The sequence below is a fragment of the Canis lupus genome, chromosome 20 (genome assembly GCF_003254725.2).
Source record: "Canis lupus dingo isolate Sandy chromosome 20, ASM325472v2, whole genome shotgun sequence".
NCBI classification, from domain to species: domain Eukaryota; kingdom Metazoa; phylum Chordata; class Mammalia; order Carnivora; family Canidae; genus Canis; species Canis lupus.
In genome coordinates this window covers 54,319,099-54,339,823 of record NC_064262.1, presented here as the reverse complement: position 1 = coordinate 54,339,823, position 20,725 = coordinate 54,319,099, and the positions used below count along the sequence as shown (strand labels likewise).

At 48.3% G+C, this 20,725-nt stretch overlaps 2 protein-coding genes across 4 annotated transcripts in view; one reads left to right on the top strand and one right to left on the bottom strand.

Moving 5' to 3' along the window:
- The window catches only part of LOC112666363 (long-chain-fatty-acid--CoA ligase ACSBG2-like), a 151,759-nt gene that overhangs the window by 20,417 nt on the left and 110,617 nt on the right, over window positions 1-20,725 (top strand). The gene's annotated exons all lie outside the window — the stretch shown is intronic.
- The window catches only part of RFX2 (regulatory factor X2), a 97,502-nt gene that overhangs the window by 62,057 nt on the left and 14,720 nt on the right, over window positions 1-20,725 (bottom strand). The gene's annotated exons all lie outside the window — the stretch shown is intronic.

Genomic DNA, 20,725 nt, shown 5'->3' with positions numbered 1-20,725 from the left:
CCCAGGTGGACCCGGGTCTACCTGCCTTGGCAAATCAGACTCAAACATAATTTCATCAGAGGAAAATATATGCAGATGTTCAATTAAAACCTGGAGTCCGCAGTCCTGGCGCTCTTTGCCGGCCCTCATTGTTTGCTGAGTAACAACGGTTGCCAGGGACAACGCAGTCCACTCCCGTCTCTAAGAGCCTGTTGCTGGGCAACAGCAAGAATACTTCCCAAACCAAACAATGTCATCCCCGGAGCAATCCCCTCTATCTCACATTAACCAGATCTAAAAAAAAACCCTCCCAAATATGTAATCTATTATTTTCAGAAGCCCTAAGAGAAAGGCAAATAATCTCTTCTCTATAGTAACCGAGGGGGAAACAGTTTACCATATTTGTTCTGAAATAACAAAACCCGAGAAGGACCAACTCTCCCCGCAGTCAGCATCATGGCAGGGACTTCGACAGTCCTTCCTCGGGCTGGGAGGAGAAAGTGCCTTTTTCTCCAAGAGGAAAGAATTTATTTATCATCAGGCAAACAATGTGGGATATTCATAGCTGCACACGGGTTTTCTGAGCAGTGATTATACAAACTGAAACAAACTGGGGCTTGAGCTATTTGAAAAAGATGTAAAAAGAGAGGAGTGGATACCTAGTTTAAAAGACTTTTGAAAATGTCATGTACAGATAAATAGGTTGCAAACCAAGTCGTTGACTCAGCATTAGAAATGCCTCCTGGGACTCTGCGGAAGGAACCTACAGCATCTGGCGTCCCTGTGCCTGTGCTCTTCCTGCCTCACGCAGCAGGAGGAGGAAGAAGAGGAAGCCAGGCCTGGGAAGCACAGGGACACACAGCCCCGGAAAGAGGTGACAGGGACGTCCCTAGCATTGGCCAATCTTGACCCATAGAGGGGAAAAAAACAAAAAAAAAAAAACAAAAACCAAGCTAACCTCAGAGCCAACCCAGCCTTGGCTCTGTCCAGAGCAGTTTGGGCTTTGGAACTTGGAGGGGAAGAGGACAGCACCCCATCTTACAGGCGGAGGGCAGTGTTCTCAGGGGATGGTCTTCTTGGGGGTGGGAGTGGGGGGGAGCGTGGCCAAGGATCTGAAAACACGTTGGCAGAATGGGAAGCACGTGGCTGCGTCTTAGGTTGTAAAGGCACCGGGTGCTAATAGATTTGGGCCCCGGTACATGTACCCTCTTAACTCTCAGCCGAGGTTTGGCCTCTGACCAAACCTGGTCTTGGAGATAGACGCGGCCGACACCAAGAAACCTTGTTCTCCTAAGATAGCACCCAGGAGTTGTTCTTAGAATAGACAGGTTGGAATGGATGCGTCTCCTTGAGAATAAGGGGGGGCAGGTGCCACGCTGTTAAAATCTGAACCTGGGCTCTGGGGAGATGCAGGATTTGAAACCAGACTCCTGGGAGTTAACAGGTGGCGGAGAGGAAACAATGATCTCTAGCCGGCAGGTGAGATCACCAGCAGCCAAAAGCACGGGAGTCCCTGCTTCCACCGTCTGGAGGACACTGCTGATTCTGCCTAGATGCCCCAGCTGAAGGAGACTCTGACGCCCGCTGTGAGGGACAAATACTCGGAGGCAGCGCCAGTAGGGTTTGCTAATGGGTTGGATGTGGAGCTTGAGAGAAAGGAGTGGGGAGCACTCTGAAGTTGAGTTTGAAAGATGTGAGGTGTGAGAGGCCCTCAGACACCAAGTTGGGATGCTGAGAAGGTCAGCAGATCCATACGTGAAGACCCGAGGGGCAGGAGGTAGGCTGGAGCCACCAGTGTACAGACGACCTGGGCTAGAGTATTCGTATACAGATGTAGAGGTATAGTCTAGGATGCAGATTGGAGCCAGCAGTGCGTAGGTGACATGGGCTGGAGCCATCAGCATGTCGATGGCCTATTTAAGGCGGTGAGCCTGGCTGAGCTCATCAAAGGAGAGCAGAGAAGAGGCCTCGAGCTGGGCTCTTTGGTTCCTCACCATTTAAAGATCCTAAAGAGGAGGAAATCCAGCAAATGAGACTGAAAAGAAGTATGAGCAAGTGGTGTCCTGAGTGTTGACTGGATTGGGGGCTGAGATTTGGCCACTGGCTGGATTGCTGTGACAGGACAGAGCGATTGCCGGGGAACCCTGTAGGCAAAGTCCACAGAGACTGACATGGCTTCAAGAGTGACCAAGAGTTGCGGAACTGGGGACCCCAGGCACACACAGCTCTTGAGACATCTCTGCTGGCAAGAACGGGAGAGGAAGGGGATGGCCACTGGAAGGGGGAGTTCCGTTGAGAGAGGATTTCTGAAATGGAAGAAGTCACAGCAGCTGTGCACTGGGATGGGCAGGACCCAGTGGGAGAGAATGGACGCCCAAGGGGGCGGCGGTAATTGCTGGTGGAGTGGTGTCATGTGGATGGGATGGGATGAAGAAATCTTGCAGAAGAGAGGAGGGGTTGGCCAGAACTTGCACATGGACGTTAGTCCACCAGCCCAGGACAGAAGGCAGAGCTTCCACCCAGATTCAGGGAGGTGGAGTGCCCCCAAGTCACCAAGGGGTTATCCCAAACCCACAAATCTCTGGGAGCTCCCAAGCCTCAATCCCATCCCTCAGCCATGGGATCCCCATGTGATGATCCCAGGGCCCTCCTAAGTCTACTGAAGCCCCCAAGAGGTAAAGCGCTGGCCCCTGCCAGGCTGCTGCGAGGCCTAGAAGGCTGGAAGCCATGGAGTGAGAACTGGACATCGTGCAGGATGACTCAGGTCTACAGATCTCACATTAGAGTCTCCAGCAGAGCCCAGGCTGGGAAGGGTGAGCTGGAGCCCACAGACGGCCTCCCTGGGCCCCAGGCTTCAGGGCTCCATCTGACCATGCAAGGAAGGCTCTGAAAGTTTGCATTTCCCCCAAATTCCTATGTGGGAACACCTGGTGCCCAAGGTGTTAGGAGGTGGGGTCTTGGGGAGGGGTTAGGTCACGGGGGGGGGGGGGGGGGGGGTTGGGGGGGGGGGTGGAGCCCTGGTGAATGGGATGAGGGCCCTTGTCACAGAGATCCCAGGGCGCTCCTTCTGTCCTGTGAGGACAAAGGGAGAAGTCCGCGACCCAGAGGAGGGCCCTCACTGGTCATGCCGGCACCTCATCTCCAAACTGGGAACAGTACATTTCTGTGGTTTAGAAGCCTGCGGGCCTGTGGTATCGTTAGGGTGGACTGAGCCAGCCCCAACTCGCCCCCCACCCTGTGGTCCCCCACACAGCCTTACAGGACCCACCCTTCCATGTCTGCGCCCCACACACAATCGGCTCTTTTCATTGCCTTCTTGAGGATGATGATACGCCTCTTTCCAAATCCACCAGGGTCTGATCTTTCCATGTCCTGCTATTGCTAGAGATCAGCTCTAATTTGCCACATTTTTCTGCTGTGTCAACGTACAAACATGAGAACTTAAATAAAAAGTCCTAGAGTCACACTGAAAAACAAAAGTGTATTTCTTGCTAAGCCAGGCTTGAACTATGCAAGATGACCAAGAAATTTAATGTAAGATAAACAAGTGCGGCCGGGAATCCTGCTGTAAGCAGAGGCCTGCAGCCTCGAGCGAGCACCCTGGGCCCCGCCGGTGAGTCGTGTGCCCTCACCTGCTGGAGGGACCACTCGCTGCCTCCAGTGGCCCTAGGTCTCTGCAGGACAGCGGCACGTCGAGGTCCCCGGGACTGAGAATCTAGTCCAGACCCCGTCAGCAGAACCCGGGGATCTCTGAGGAAATGAAAACGAAGCAACAAAAGGCAGGATTGGAAGTGTTTATCCGACCTGTCACCTTCCTCCTCATTTCAGTCTCTGATGTCCTGTCCGAAGGAGAACAAAAGGGACATTCTATTTCTGTCTCCCCGAAAGTGTCAACTCCGACGCAAAACAGTTTAAAAAAATATTAAACTCATTACTCTAATTAAACCCAAAAAGAGAAATCTGGGAGATATTTTAGGTTTTTAGGCTAACCCGAATTAATTCTAAGAAGATACATCAAAACCGATTCCATCTTAGAAAAGCATTCTAGGGATCCCTGGGTGGCGCAGCGGTTTGGCGCCTGCCTTTGGCCCAGGGCGGATCCTGGAGACCGGGGATCGAATCCCACGTCTGGCTCCCGGTGCATGGAGCCTGCTTCTCCCTCTGCCTGTGTCTCTGCCTCTCTCTCTCTCTCTCTCTGTGTGTGACTATCATAAATAAATAAAAAAAAATTAAAAAAAAAAAAAAAGAAAAGCATTCTAATGAAAAGGTGGGGAGGGGCAATGTTTTGTTTTTTTTTTTTAATTTAAAAAGATGCCATAAAACCTTGAAGATATTTCAACTGGCTTTCCTGTTGCATAAAGATTTGCGATGGGCCCTCGTCTTCCTCAGCAGCAGCTCTCGGCTGGCGTGTGGCTGGCAGGACTTGGGGGCATGAGACCAGGGAGACCAGGGAGCTGCACTGTCCTGCACAAATGCCCGGCTTTGTGGGTTTCTGGTTTTGGACCTCCATTGCTGGCTCCATATTAAGTCAGCTCGTCTAGCAGAGCAAAAGATAATTTTGGAAAAAAAAAAAAAACTGGCATAAAATGTCCTAGCTCTGCTTAGAAGGTGGCAAGAGCCACAGAGAGCAGTCCTCTGAAATGTAACTCAAGTAACGGTGAGCGGTCTCCCCTCTCAACCCCCACATCGTGTTCCAAATATGGACCCGGACGAGGGGCCACCCCTCAAGTCCTCCGAGGTCCGATGCTCCTTCCAGTTCTCCTTGCTTCTTTCTAGAAGTCTCGGGGCTGATGTCGCCTGGCTGCTGCGTGATCTTGACCGGCGCTGCATCTGAGAAGCATTTATGACTACTTCAGTGGGATTTTTCAAAAGATAACTATTTGAGAGATGTCCATCCAGATGAAATTCGAAACTACTGGGATACAGGAAAAAAAGTCAGGCTGATGGGATGCCTGGTGGCTCAGCGGTTGAGTGTCTGCCTTTGGCTCAGGATGTGATCCTGGAGTCCCGGGATCAAGTCCCGCATCGGGCTCCCCGCAGGGAGCCTGCTTTTCCCTCTGCCTGTGTCTCTGCCTCTCCCTGCCTGTCTCTCTCTCTGTGTGTCTCTCACAAATAAATAAAAATCTTAAAAAAAAAAAAAAAAGAAATTAAACGTGGATGGCTGACGTCCGTGGTGTGGCTGACCGGCCCTCCCTGGGGAGCTGAGGCCTCTCCCCAGCTCTCACTACTCCGCACCTGCGGGGATACAGGACGCCAGTGGAAAGCTGCCAGATTCCTCCGTCTCTAACACAGAAAAGGTGTGCATTGTGTCCTCACTTGTGTGTGACTGTGGCCAACCACACGAGGACTTCCTGAGACAGGCCTGCCCAGGCCCTGGGGGGCTCTGGGCGGCCCCCCAGTCAAGGTCAACACTCCCCCAGACAGAAGGTGGAGTTGGGGCAGCCCCACCCAAAGCGGCCAAGGTCGGCACCCAGGGGTAGGCAGGGTGCACCCAGGGCCGGCGCTTGCAGAGACAGAGAAGCATCGAGGGCCCAGCGCCCTTCGAGCAGCTCCCTCCTCCGGGACAGCACCTCCCTCCCCTGCAGTGCACAACGAGGGGGAGCGCCGGGGGCCTGCACGTCCCCCCCCCCACACACACACACAGCACAAGCAACGCCGTGACACCGTCTAAATACGACGCACTCCCGCACCCTCCACTTTCTAGCGGGCCACCTACAGCCAGGGGCTGAGGGCTTGCAGAGCTTCCGTCTGTCCGCAAGTGGAAGAGAATGGACTCGTCTGCCTCTGTGGGTCACAGCGCTAAAGCAAAGGAGGCCGACAGAGCGGGTGTCTGAGTGCCTGCCCCCTACGCAGTAAGTGCTCAATAAATGTCCCTTAACGCCGTTGTTGCAACTCATTCCATTTGAAGGTAGCCAAGAGCATCTGCTGAGTTCTGCCCATTGAAATATCTGAAACTCCAAGAGCAGTGATACGCTTTGCTATTTGTGATTTCAAAAACAAATAAGTGTGGGAGGCGCCTCTGGGAACGCCTCGTGCTGTGTGCTATATTCATTCCAGGGCATATTTGTGGGGTTTGTCATTTTGGCCAATGCTTCACACTCCTTTCTCTCCCAGCATCGAGCCAGTGTAGCAGCTCTCCTTCCAACTTACTATTGCTGCCCGGCTGTTGATGCAAAATTACATTTTTTTTTAATTTTTATTTATTTATGATAGTCAGAGAGAGAGAGAGAGAGAGGCAGAGACACAGGCAGAGGGAGAAGCAGGCTCCATGCACCGGGAGCCCGACATGGGATTCGATCCCAGGTCTCCAGGATCGCGCCCTGGGCCAAAGGCAGGCGCCAAACCGCTGCGCCACCCAGGGATCCCACATTTTGTCATCGCCCCTCTTCCCTTCTCAGGAATCCCTCCCATCCTTCCATGAGACCTCAGAGCGTGTACAGGACATTTTCTATGGCCAAGCAACTCTCTGATTGCTTGCAAAATGGGGACTGATGCAGACGTGTTTAGAGCTGTCCTTCCTGGGGTAGAGAGAGAACTGGTGGGGTTTCCTTAATTCCCCAGAAGGGGATCCTATTTGCTTTCTCTTTGCTACAAGTTTCTGGGGTTTGCAGCATTAAACTGGTCGCTTTGCCAATCCCTTCTCGGGCACGGATTAGGAGGGGTGATGTCTCCTGTAGTACTGAGCATGCCCGAGGGGGGTGGATGCAAAGCCCCACAGCACTGGTGGCAGGTGAAGAGGGGGTGGTTCCTGCCCAAGAGCAGGGTCAGTCTCTGAGCATCCCTCAAAGCCTAGGACATGTCTGAACCTGCATGGTCAGGGGATGGAAAGCTAGCTAGGAGAGGTGGCTGGTTTATTCATCCCTCAGAATTTACCCCATAGAAACACATATGTCCAAAGAGGCAAATGGCCAACCACTATACACCAATGTTCGTAACAGCAGGATTCATGGGAGCCCCAAAGTAGAAACAACTCAAATGTCCATCAGCTGATTAAACAAAATGTGGCCTATCCATACAATAGAATGTTATTCAGCCATAAGAAAGGGGGAAGCTCTGACTCACGCCATTGTGTGAATGGACCTTGAAAACGTGACACTCAGGCAAGAGGGCCAGACACAAAAGGCCACGTCTCATATGATTCCCTTTATGTGAAATGTTCAGAACAGGCGAACCCACAGACAGTGGGTCAGCGGGTGCCAGGGCCTGGGGGAGGGGGCCAGGGGTAACTGCTAATGGGGATGGGGCTTCTTTTTAGGGTGATGGAAATGTTCAGGTGTTAGACAGTGGTGACGGTTACATAACCCTGAGGATATAGTGAAGCCCACTGACTTACACACTTTAAATGGGCCAACTTTATGGTAAGTGAAATATATCTCAGTTAAGCTGTAAAAATAAGGTATATATGGGTAACATTACTTGTTAGTGGTGGCATTACTTGAAGTCACAAAAAATTGCAAACCACTGAAATATTCAATAGTGAAATCATTAAATAAATGATGGCGCTTCCTTGCTATGATGCCATTGAAAAGCATGAAGTACATTCTGTAAGAAAGATCTCCAAGATATATAAGGCCTGGCACACAGCAGGCTCCAAGAATAATGTAAAATAGATGCAGCTATATATGTTATAAAATAGGTAAGTTCATTAAAAAGGTCTAGAAGGACACAAATCATTTTATTAACAGTGTTTTGGTCATGGGAGGTGAGGGAGACAGGAAGATGAAAGAGAAACTTTGGGGGCCTGTGGGTGGCTCAGCGGGTTAAGTGTCCAACTCTTGACTTTGGCTCGGGTTATAATCTCAGGGTCATGGGATTGAGCCCCACATCCAGCCCCCAAAGGGCTCCCTGTTCAGTGGGAAGTCTGCTTGTCCCTCTCCCTCTGCTCCTCCCTCTGCGTGCTCTCGCTCGCTCGCTCTCAAGTTTATTTTTTTTTAATTTGTATTTATTTATGATAAGCACACAGTGAGAGAGAGAGAGAGAGAGAGAGAGAGAGAGAGAGGCAGAGACATAGGCAGAGGGAGAAGCAGGCTCCATGCACCGGGAGCCTGATGTGGGATTCGATCCCGGGTCTCCAGGATCGCGCCCTGGGCCAAAGGCAGGCGCCAAACCGCTGCGCCACCCAGGGATCCCTCGCTCTCAAATAAATAAATAAAATCTTTTAAAAGGGAGAAAGAAACTTCCATTTCTTAATTGACTTCTGTAGATGATGGCCCTTTCTAGGAACACGACTCTTGTACTCTTTATATATCATTTTAAAAATTGTGATAGAGGTTGAGCATCTGCCTTCGGCTCAGGGCATGATCCTGGGTCCGGAGATCAAGTCCCACATCAGCATCCCTGTGAGAAGCCTGCTTATCCCTCTATCTATGTCTCTGCCTCTGTGTCTCTCATGAATAAATAAATAAAATCTTTTAAAAAATAAAAAAATAAAAATAAAAATAAAAATTGTGATAGAGGGGCACCTGCGTGGCTCAGTGGTTAAGCGTCCACCTTCGGCTCAGGGCGTGATCCTGGGGTCCCAGGATCGAGTCCCGCATTGAGCTCCTTGTGTGGAGCCTGCTTCTCCCTCTGCCTGTGTCTCTGCCTCTCTCTCTGTCTCTCATGAATAAATAAATAAAAATTAAAAAAAATAAAAAATAAAAATTGTGATAGCATTTGTAAGCACTGGAAAGCACATCAGTTCTTATAAATTTGAACACAGTACCTAGTGAACGCCATGTGTACAGGGTATACTACTATTGTTCAACTCACTTCATCTACACCATGCTGTCACTCTTACGACCAGAGGCTTTAGTACTAATTCAACATTGATCACCAAGAGGAAATTTACTGGACAAACCAACAGTGGTGCATCTGTACAATGGAATACAACTCAACGATACAAAGAACAAGCTATCGGCACATGCAACAGCCTGATGAATCTCAAAGGTATTATGCGGAGTGGCGGGCCGGGGAGCAGAGCCTGGTGAGCAGGGGTCGAGGGTGGAATGAGGCTCTGGCTGCAGAGGCGCAGCTCAAGAGAATGCACTGGGGTGTTGTAACTGCTCTCTGCCCTCTTCGGGGAAGGGGAGGGTTAAACAAGAATCTATGAGTGTGTGAAAACTCACCGACCAGCAGACCCCAAGAGGTAAACATGACCGTATGTAAACTTAAACTCTAAATAAAAAGGAACAAAGTAAATGTACCAAGTACCAGGCACTATACCAGGTTCTAAGGATTCAAAAGTGAACAAGCCAGATCTTGGGGTGTTGACACCCCATCCAGGAAACCAATCACCAGATATACAGGGTTGTTTCAGGAGGTCTAGGTCAGGACAAAAGGAGACAGCAGAGGGATAGAGCTGGAGGGGAGGGGTGATGGAAAGGGGCTCCCAAGCTTTTGCCAGGCCAGTTAAGGGTGCTGTGAAGGACGGCACTGAGCTGAGACCTGGCCAGACATGGGGAGATGGAAGAGAGCACTTTCGGCACAGGGACTAGTAGGTGCAAAGGCCCTGTGGCAGGGGAGGGCAAGAGGCTGGAGACAGCAGCAGAGACCCTGAGGGCATGGCCAAAAGTCTGGGTTTTATTCCAGTTCCTGAGAGAAGCCCCAGGCTGGGCCACAATACATTCTGGTTTATGTTCTTGAGAGGACTCTACTTTGACGAGTCAAAGCAGGAAAACCAGGGAGGAAGCTCCCACGGCATTTACTATTTTAAGATTTTAATAATAATTAATGCTTAAGTTATTAATTGAGCTTACTAAGACCTATATATGGAAGCTGGACAGGAAATATATCATTTTATAAAGAGGCCAAGTAACATTACGCCCCATAAACAAAGGGTTAACTAATTAAGTATTTAGTCACCACGAAAGTCAATGATGGCCTTTACAATTTTAATGCAGGTAATTATACATTTAGTCAATCATCACAGCCCACAAGCATCAGCTTGCTTATTAATTCAGTGTTAACTGTCCCTATTGACTTATAGATGCCATTATCCAAAAATTAAATAATTTATAAGTGTACACTCATTTTTTTAAAAAGGCACATAAAAAATAGAGGACATGGACAAGGCATTTGAATCTGTAGTTTGGTTACAGTTACGCACTGGTAAGGATTAATATAATTCACTGATTTTAATCCAGGTTGGCCAATTTTCCTCCAAAGGGCCAAAGAATGTTTTTGGCTTCTCAGGCCATAAGGTCTTTATCGAAACCACTCAACTCTCGCTGTTTCTAGAAACCCCCCAGTGACTTTACATAAGGAATGAGCCTGGTCACATCCAGAGCCTTACTGGAGCCTGGGGTAAAGGCAATCAATCAGCAATACCGATCCTGTCTTTAAAATGTTGATTTTTTTTTTTGCTCATCATGGATTTTTGTGTGTGTGGCATTTGTTTTGATTTTTTAAATACTCCATTAAAATATTACTTCACTTGATGACCAAGTTTTTTGGGTGCCTTAAATTTTGTGACCAAGGCGAGTGCCTCAATTGCCTCATCCTGGTCCTGGCCCTGGCTCTGATCCAATAAAACTTTTCTTAGGGACGTTGAAATTTGATCTTCATCTCATTTTCATGTGTCATGAAATAGTCTTCTTTTGATTTCTTTTTTTTTTTTTTTTTTTTTTTTGACCATTGAAAAATGCAGAAGATATTCTCAGTGGCAGGACTTAGAAAAAAACCAGGCAGTGTGTCACCCATGGCCTCCGCTACATAGTTTGCTGACCTCTGTTCTAGAAGGCCGTTTATGAAGCATGTCTGGTTCATCCTCATAGTCTCAGAACAATACCTGCTATCAAGCTGGCACTCAGATGACTCTGAACAAATGAGCCCTAAATTCTCCTTTATGAGCTTCCCGCTTACTTAGATTACTTATGAGGCTCTTCTCACCCACAGGTGCTCCAAACACATCTGCACACAGACCCAGAACCCCAGACAGCTGTATTTGGTGCAGACACACCTGAGTGTCTTATAGAACTAGCCCTCGATCTGTCTCGTGCTTTCCTTTCTAGTAAGGACCACTGAGGGGTGCCTGGGTGGCTCAGGTCATGATCCCGGGGTCCTGGCCGCATTGCATTGGGCTCCCTACTCTGCAGGGAGCCTGCTTCTTCCCCTCCCTCTGCCCGCCACTCCCCCTGCTTGTTTGCTCTCTCTCTCTCTCTCTCTCTCTCTGTGTCAAATAAATAAATAAAATCTATGGGCAGCCCGGGTGTCTCAGTGGTTTAGCACCGCCTTCAGCCCAGAGCGTGATCCTGGAGACCCCGGATCGAGTCATACGTCAAGCTCCCTGCATGGAGCCTGCTTCTCCCTCTGCCTGTGTCTCTGCCTCTCTCTCTCTCATTCTGTGTCTCTAATAAATAAAATCTATAAATAAATAAATAAATAAATAAATAAATAAATAAATAAATAAATCTTAAAAAAAAAAAAAAAAACAGACCGCTGACTCAGAAGTCCAATTTTCCCAACTGACAGTGCACAAAGTAAATGAGTTAACTATGTACGCATCATCCAACTAGTATGTGACCACAAGACAAATTTGTAAGGCCTTTACTAAAGCTACGATCCTATGATTCAGCAAGAGAGATGGAACTTCCGAAATAGAAATATGAAAACATATGCCTCCTTTAATATAATACTGGAAAACACAACTGGAATGTCTATTATTTTGGTAAATTTATAACAAAATTTATCATTTGAAGCTTTTTTTAAAAAAAGACTTTGTTTATTCATGAGAGACATACAGAGAGAGACGCAGAGATACAGGCAGAGGGAGAAGCAGGCCCTGTGTGGAACCTGATGGGGGACTCGATCCCAGGACCCCGGGATCACGCCCTGAGCCAAAGGCAGACACTCAGCCACTGAGTCACCCAGGTTCCCCTCATTTGAACCTTTTTAAGTGCACAGGTACACTCACATTGCTGTGCAACCAACCCCACTACCCGTCTTGCAAAAGCTCTGAGACTCTGTTCCCATTATCAGTAACTCCTTGTGGTGCTGGCTCCCACCATCTGCTTTCTGTTTCTGTGAACCTGGCTTCTCCAGGGACCCCACAGAGGCAGAATCATAGCATTTGGTCCTTTGGTGATGCTTAGTGCAGTGAGCATAACGTCCTCAAGGTCCATCCGTGTTGTGCCAGGTGTCAGGTTTCCTTCCTTTTTAAAGCTGAATAGTAGCCACCGAACCACACCGTGTTTATCCATTCGCCTGTGGATGGACGCTTGGGAGGTTTCCACCCCTTGGTTATTGTGAAGCATGCTGCTGTGAACATGGGTGTGCAAGTACCTGTTCGAGTCTCTGCAATTCTTTCCAGAAGTGGAATTGCTGGGCTACATGGTAATTCCAGGCTTCGTTTTTTTGAGGACCCGTCTTCCCATTTTCCACAGAGGCTGCAGAGTTTACGCTCCCACCAGCAGTTCACAAGAGTTTCAATTTCTCCAAATCTTTGCCAACACTTGTAGTTTTCTGTTTGGAGTTTTTTAGATGGTAGCTGTCCTAGGGATGCAAAGTGGTCTGACTGTGGTTTCGATTTGTGTTTCCTGGAGGATGAGTGATGCTGAGCATCTTTTCATGTGATTATTGGCCATTTCTCTTCCTCCTCTGGAGAAATGTCTGCTCAAGTCCTTTGCCCACTTTTTAATTGGGTTGTTTGTTTCTTTGTTGTTAAATTGTAGGAGTTCTTTATATATTCTGAGTATACACCCCTCATCAGATACATGATTTGCAAATATTTTTTCCCATTTGGTGGCTTGCCTTTTCACCCGCTTAATAGTGCCCTCTGACGCACAAAAGCTTTTAAGTTTCATGAATCCTTATTTATCTCTTTTTCCCTTTTGTGACCTTGCCTTTGGTGTCAGTCATATTCAAGGGATCACTGCTGAATCCAATGTCATGCAGGTTTTCCCATATGTCCCATAAGTCCCACTTCTACGAGTGTTGTGACTTTAGCCCTGATATTTAGGTCTTTGATTCATTTTCAGCTGATCTTGCGTGAGGTAAGGCTCCGACTTCCTTCTTTTGGAATTGAGTATCCAGATTCCCAATACCATTTGTTGAAAAGACTGTCCCCCTTCCTTTTTGACTGGTCCTGGCACCCTTGTTGGAATAAGATGTTATAAAGAAGTAAAGTTACAACACATGGAGAGCTAATCTGGCCAGAGGGCACTCAAAACATGAATTTGTGAAAGATGCTGACCTACGTGAGGTGAGTTCTATTTTCTCCCTACAATGGTGATGGGTATGACTGTGCATGCCTCTCATTTCTGTCTTCCACGGTGACTTTCTCATGATTGTTTTCAAATGGAAGTTTTGTATAGCTGACCACACAAGTCTATGGAAATACACGCAGCACATGAGGAACCCTTGCCTTTTCTGTTTACTACCAAAGTGCTAGGTTTCCACCCAATTTCTGCCCTTCTAAAAAATCCAGAGAATGTCTGGAAGCGTTTTAAAACTCTGCAATATCCCCATTCAAATAGCTCCAGCAGGATCCTCTAACTCGGCCTGCGGATTCACAAGGGTCACACTTCTGAGAGTCTGTGAACATGAACTTGAACATGAAATTTAAGTGCAGACACATGTGTTTACACCTGTTCTTCTGGGGAGAAATTCCCAATCTTCAGCAGATTCCAAAAGATGTCCAGACTGAGGAAAAGTAAAAACCACTGGGCTATTGTGCTATGTGGATCTTTTTTTTTTTTTTTAAGATTTATTTATTTATCCATGAGGGATGCAGAGAGAGAGGCAGAGACACAGGAAGAAGGAGAAGCAGGCTCCCTCAGGGGAGCCAGATATGGGAGTGGGACTCGCTCCCAGGACCCTGGGATCACAACCTCAGCTAAAGGCAGATGCTCAACCTCTGAGCCGCCCAGGAGGTGTCCCATCTTTTTTTTTTTTTTTTTTAACTTTAATTTATAAACTCCAGTTTAGATGAGCCTCATTGATGAGGCTCATTTAGATTGAGCCTAATCCAGGCAAGTCAGTGGTCTTTTTTTTTTTAAGATTTTATTTATTTATTCATGAAAGACAGGGAGAGAGAGAGAGACAGAAAGAGGCAGAGACACAGGCAGAGGGAGAAGCAGGCTCCATGCAGGGAGCCCGACGTGGGACTCGATCCCAGGTCTCCAGGATCACGCCCTGGGCTGAAGGCGGTGCAAACCGCTGAACCACACAAGCTGCCCAGGTCAGTGGTCTTTAGAAGAAAGCAACACAATTCTCTTTCTGGAGGAGGGGCACAAAAGTGGCTGTGGGCCCCAAACACATATGGGAGAAACGTGGGGCCAGGTGACTGTCACAGGAGTAGAGGGAGTCGCATGGCCCGTTTCCAGGGGGAAGCCACAGTCTGAAGGCAGCTAGTCTTCCTTCCCACCACCCTACATTTAGGAATTCAAACAGTCTAGGAATGGATTGTGCTGATAAGTAGCTATAGCTTCAGTGACCACCCTGGACAATAATTAACCCACAGGCCACTGAGCCCAGGAATGCCACAGATTTAGAGCCTGAGACAGAAATATCTGCCAGTGGGGAATAGGGAGGAGAAGAGGGAATTCACAGTTTTTTACAGCGTCCATTCCAGCTGAACCAAGGAAACGTACCTAATTTGCTATTTTTGCTAGCTGACATCGACCAGCCCCGTGGCAAGATTAAGGCAAGACCCTACTTACTCTTAGCCCAGAGAAGCCCGATACCAGTCCTGGTTCTAGCAGTGATTCTAGAATGTCTTAATTCTTAAAAAACTCGGCTACAATAGATTTTGAGGTTATGCAGAATTCATCTTAAGTGGGATCTCAGGGGATCTCTGGGTGGCTCAGCGGTTTAGCCCTGGAGTGGGCCCAGGATGTGGGCCCAGGATGTGATCCTGGAGTCCTGGGATCAAGTCCCACATCAGGCTCCCTCCACGGAGCCTGCTTCTCCCTCTGCCTATGTCTCTCTCTCTCTCTCTCTGTCTCTCTCCTCTGTCTCTCATGAATCAATAAAATCTTAAAAAAAAAGTTGTTTTAAAAAAAAATTACGTGGGATCTCAGCGTGATCTGAAATGTAGAAACAGCTTTTTTTGATCGCTAAATGTTGATTTTCCTCCTTACTGATTAGCCATCACACATTTTTACTTCTTATGAGTCACTGTTACAGTGCGTTCCAATACGAAGACGACTGGTTAGAGACGTCGGTTTCTCCCCCCGCAGGAGCCCACCTCCTTGCACCTGCGGCAGTAACTCATCTCAGAAATCACTCCTGGGTGCTGTGATTTGCACACCAAATCCCAGAGCTGGTGTGACCTGCCGAAAGAGAGCGCTGGAGTGAAGAGCCAGAGACCAGGAAGAGGAGAAACTGGTGCTTCCTGACCACAGAGCACCTTCCCACCCTGCAGTGTTGGTCTAAACCTGACCCAGGCTTCTCCGAGGCCTGAAAGACAAAGAGGAATACCATGGAGAGAAAGGCCAGGGTGCTGAGGAATTTAAAAAAAAAAAAAAAAAGAAAGGCAAAGAGGACCCAGCCTGCAAGATGGATGTGACCAGATGAAGATTCTTCTTGGGGATCCCTGGGTGGCTCAGCGGTTCAGCGCCTGCCTTTGGCCCAGGGCGTGATCCTGGAGTGCCGGGATTGAGTCCCGCGTCAGGCTCCCGGCATGGAGCCTGCTTCTCCCTCCTCCTGTGTCTCTGCCTCTCTCTCTCTCTATGTCTATCATGAATAAATAAATAAAATCTTTAAAAAAAATAACAGCCTGAAACACAGCACGGAACCAGCAATTGGGGGAAAAAAAAAAGAAGAAGATTCTTCTTAATTACAGCAAACAGGAGAAGTTAATAAAGTAAATATCATTCCTCTTGCCATTAGAGGAAGCAAAAAGATAATGTTAAACACTATTGAAGAGTCTAAGGTGTTCATGAACCTCCAAATCAGCATTGTATTATATAATGCGTGATGTTACGCTAGTACTAGTTCTAGTCAAATATAACCAGGACCATTTGTTAGACCAGCTCTAGGCAAACTTTTTCTGTAAAGGGCCCCATAGCGAATATTTTAGGCTTTTCAGGTTAAATGGTCTCTATGGCGACTCAACCCTCTGTTGTAGGGTGATGACCGCCACTAACAATATGTACACTAATGAGCATGGCCATCTGCTCAGAAAATTTCATTTTTGGATACTGAAATGTAAATTTCATATAATGTCATATATTCCAAAATATATTATTTTTCTATTTATTTTTTTCCACCATTTAAACACAAAAAGTCAAGGATGCCTGAGTGGCTCAGTTGGTTAAGCGTTTGCCTTCGGCTCAGGTCATAATCCTAGGGTCCTTGGATCAAACCCTGCATCGGGCTGCGCTCCCTGCTCAGCAGAGAGTCTGCTTCTCCTTCTCCCTCTGCAGCTCCCCCTGCTTGTGCTCTCTTGCTTCCTCTCTGTCAAATAAACAAAATCTTTTAAAAATAAAATAAAATAAACATAAAAAGCCATTGTTAGTTCTTGGCCATCCAAAATCAGGTAGTCAGTTGGATTTAGCCTATGAGCTGGTTTTCTGAACCTGTACTAGACTCAAATGTTAGACTCATATCTTTAAAAGAGAGCCTAAAATAATTCTGGATAAACAGGTATCAAACAGCACATTTAATTTACAAATAACATCCTAGAAATCTCAGTGCCCAAGTGCTCAAGGACACTCTGAGGGTAAAGCCCAACATTCCTGTTATGTCACCCTTCTAAAGCATGAGGATGAAGGACTATGGGAAGTCTCTGGCAAGGGCATGCCCACAGGTCAGAGCTGGAGCCGTGTCACAGGAGAGAGAGGGGACAGCCCTCGTGTCCTGTTGATTCTGACCCTGCCTCCCCTCCACTGCCTGCTGTAGTTCTGACACGTGTCTTGCACCTTCATGATTCAAGGTCTTTGAGTATTTCACAGAGGAAGAAAAATTTGAGAGATGACATGTTTGAATAGACATTTCTCCGAAGAAGGGATACAAATAGCCCCCAAGCACATGAAAAGATGCTCAACACCAGTAGTCATTTGGAAAATGAAAGTAGAAACCATGACAGTACCACTACACACCTACCAGGTTGGCTATAATAAAAACAAGGGAAAGTAACATGTCCTGGAGCCCTCCTACGTGCCTGGTGGGAATGGAACATGGTGCAGCGCTGTGGGAAACATCCAGCAGTTCCTCAAGAAGTTGAGTGCAGAGTGACCACATACCCCAGGAACTTCACTCCTGAGTATCCACCCAAGGGAAACAAAAACCTACGTTCACACAAAAGCTTGTCCACACATGCTCACAATAGCATTACTTGTAACGGCCAGGAAGCAGAAGCAACCCAAATGTCCATCAACAGATGAGCGTGGCCAATCCCTACACTGGAATATGATTCAGCTACGAACAGGAATGACAAGGCGCCAATACACACTGCCCCACGGACGGACCCTGGGCTCACGACACTCAGAGAGGGAACCAGACACAGGAGGCCACACAGTATGTGAGTTCATGTGTGTGAAATGTCCAGAACAGGAAACATCCATGGATAGGAAACGGGTTCAAGGATGCCAGGGTATGGGGGCAGGGTGACTGCTTAATAAAATGGGGGGGGGGGGTCATGGAAATGTTCTAGAATTAGATGGTGGTGTGATAATGGGTGTATATATTTCAAATATCCTACAAAACCCTGAATTGTCCTTTAAAAAGGTCAATTTTTAAAAAAGACTTATTTATTTGAGAGAGAGAGAGTAGGCGTGCACACAAGTTGGGGGATGGGCAGAGGGCGAGAAAGAATCTCAAGCAGACTCCTTGCTGAGCACAGAGCCTGAATGAGGGGCTGGATCTCACCCCTCTGAGATCATGACCTGAACTAAAATCAAGAGTCAGTTGCTTGACTGACTGAGCCACCCAGGTGCTCCCCTACAAAAAAGGTTGATTTATGTTATGTGAATTTTACCTCAATTTGTAAAGAAAGTTGACATAGCAAATGTGTTGGCAAATGCCAGACAAGAAGAGAAACAGATGATATATAAACTAAAACTGCCCCTCCGTTCTTTATTTTAGAGGAAGTGAAACATGATACAGCTCAAAACAAGAAAGTTAGGCCTGAGATCTTATTTGTTCAAAATCCTTTTTTTTTTTTTAGAATTTTATTTTTAAGTCATTTCTACACCCAACGTGGGGCTCAAACTCACAACCCCGAGATCAAGACTGAGCCAGCCAGATGCCCCAGGACAAAATCCTTCTTAAAATTTTCAGAAACAAACTTTGTTGACAAGTAAATACATCTCGCACACAATCCCTAAGAGACTTTCTGTCTGGAAACCTCCAGTGACAGGCAACAAAAGGCGTAAGGAAGTCTGTTTTAGAAATGCCGAAACATTTGTTTAGACGGGTGGCATATACAGAAAGAGGGGAGGGGCACGAGGGAGAAATGAGCAGCTGGAGGCAGGCACTTCGCCACCAGGACTCGGAATTAGAATAGGGCCCAGTTTGGGCGTCAAGAGGATTACAGACTTTCCGGCCAAGCCCTATGTGAACATTAGCGCTAGAGACAGGGCGGGTAGTTTCTAGAAGATCTGACCCTCATGAAGCACTAAGAAAGAGAAATCAGATTAGGTTATTGTCTCAGAAATCTTAAAGGATGTTAAAAATATGGGGCGCCTGGGTGGCTCAGTCGGTTAAGTGTCCAAATCTTGGTCTCAGCTCAGGTCTTGATCTCAGGGTTGTGAGGTTCAAGCCCTGTGTTGGGCTCTACACTGGGCAGGGAGATGATGGATAGATAGATGATAGATAGATAGATTATATTCAAAAGAAAACTATGACCTATTGAATTTAAAGTGGGAGGAAAGCTCAGATGAAGGATGGATAACCTCATCTGCGATTGGGGCATTGGGTTTCTGGTTTCAAACTGCCTGGCATTAAAGAGAAACAGTCTGCGCCACCACAGACAGGTCGAGGGGAGAGGGCGGGCTCTGGAGCAGAGAGCTTCCCACCCGAGCTGGAAGAGCAGGCCGGCAGCAGGGCTCGGTCCCTGGCATGGGCATGTGGAGGGCAGGACTCGACACGGGGGTTACAGATGGAAGGTGGCATAGGGCGGCCCGCTGGACTGCTGGGACAGGTCGGTTGGGACAGGTCGGCAGGGACAGGTCAGTTGGGACAGGTCAGCTGAGACAGGTCGGCAGGGACAGGTCAGTTGGGACAGGTCAGCTGGGATAGGTCTGCAGGGAGAGGTCTGCAGGGAGAGGTCGGCTGGGAGAGGTCTGCAGGGAGAGGTCTGCAGGGACAGGTCGGCTGGGACAGGTCGGTTGGGACAGGTCTGCAGGAACAGATTTGCTGGGAGCGCAGCGGGACAAAGGCTTTGCTGGAGCGTCGAGGCTGCAAGGAGTGGGAGCCGGGTGTCGGCGGGGAACCCAGAGGGCCGGGGACATGCTGTTGCTGTGGGAGAGTCAGCTCAGAGCCAGGGCAACAAGCGTGAACGTGTGTGGGCACAAACCGGCCGGGTGGCTGGGCCTCCCCCGGCGGCATAGACGGGGGCTGAGTCAGCCACCTGTGGGCTGGGACCCGGGCAGAGCAGAGCAGATCGGGAACGGGTTTCGGAAGTAGGGGCTGCTGCAGAGAGAGCTGCCAGGGGAGTCTGAGAACCTCCAAAGTAGCAGACAGCACACGATGGGTACGCTCGGGGTGGGGGGCACGCATTCTCACCAGGTTGCCAAAAGTTCTGTGACCCGGATGGGAGGGGAATTGAGGGTAAAGGACAGGCACCTGTGGAGGTGCCCATGGCCTGGGTGGGAGGAGGTGGCAGGGTGGATGTGCTGGGGACGGTGTCGTGCAGGCAAGGACACAGTGCAAAGTAACCGCCCGCGGGGCTGGAGCGTGACCGTGAGGAGAGGGATCTAACGCAAAGGGAAGGAAGTCCCTTCCACCCAGCAATTCCCCTTCCGGGAATTTGCAAACATCCCACACATGTGCACAAATGCAGCGCACGAGGATGTTTACTGCGGCACTGTTGGTCAAGTGAAAAAGGATAAACCAAATAAATGTCCCTCGATAAGGTGCTAATTAAGTACCTCGGGGCTCGGCGGTTCAGTGGGAGCTCACGCAGTTCCCAGAAGGAACGAAGGTGACACACGGGGATGAGCAAAGGTACAGACCAAGTGTTAGATGACAGAGAAGGGGCAGCAAAGTGGGCATAATATGATCCTTTTTTGTAAGACGAAAAAAATATTAGCCATAAAAGGAGCGAGGCACTGACGGGTCTGAACCCACGACGCTCAGGGAGGGAACCAGACACAGAAGACCACTCGCGTGTGATTCCACGTGTGTGACACGCCCAGGATAGGCTTGTCCATGGACGGGAAGGGGACGCATGGGGCCTGGGGGCTGAGGAGGGATGGGGAGGACCGCTGATGGGGACAGGGCTTCTTTCTGGTGTGATGAATGTTCTGGAACTAGACAGTGCTGATGGTTGTATAACCTCGTGACTATACTAAAAACCACCAAACCATACATTATAAAAGGGGGAGTTTGATGGCATACGAATTATATCTCAGTTTAAAAATAAAGCATCGGCGTGTACATTTTATAGGCAAAGCATCTGAAAGAATCCACCCCAAACTGTATTAGTGGAGGGAGGGGCGGAGGAAGAGGAGAAGGAAGCCTGGGGCTCTTTTTGTCCTTTATATTCTCGGGTACTATTTGGAGGCTCTACAATGAAAAGATTTCCCTGATGTAAAAGAGGAAGGAAACAGATTTATTGGGAACTGCCCAGAAGGATCCCCAAAGTCCTGAAATGGTCACTAAG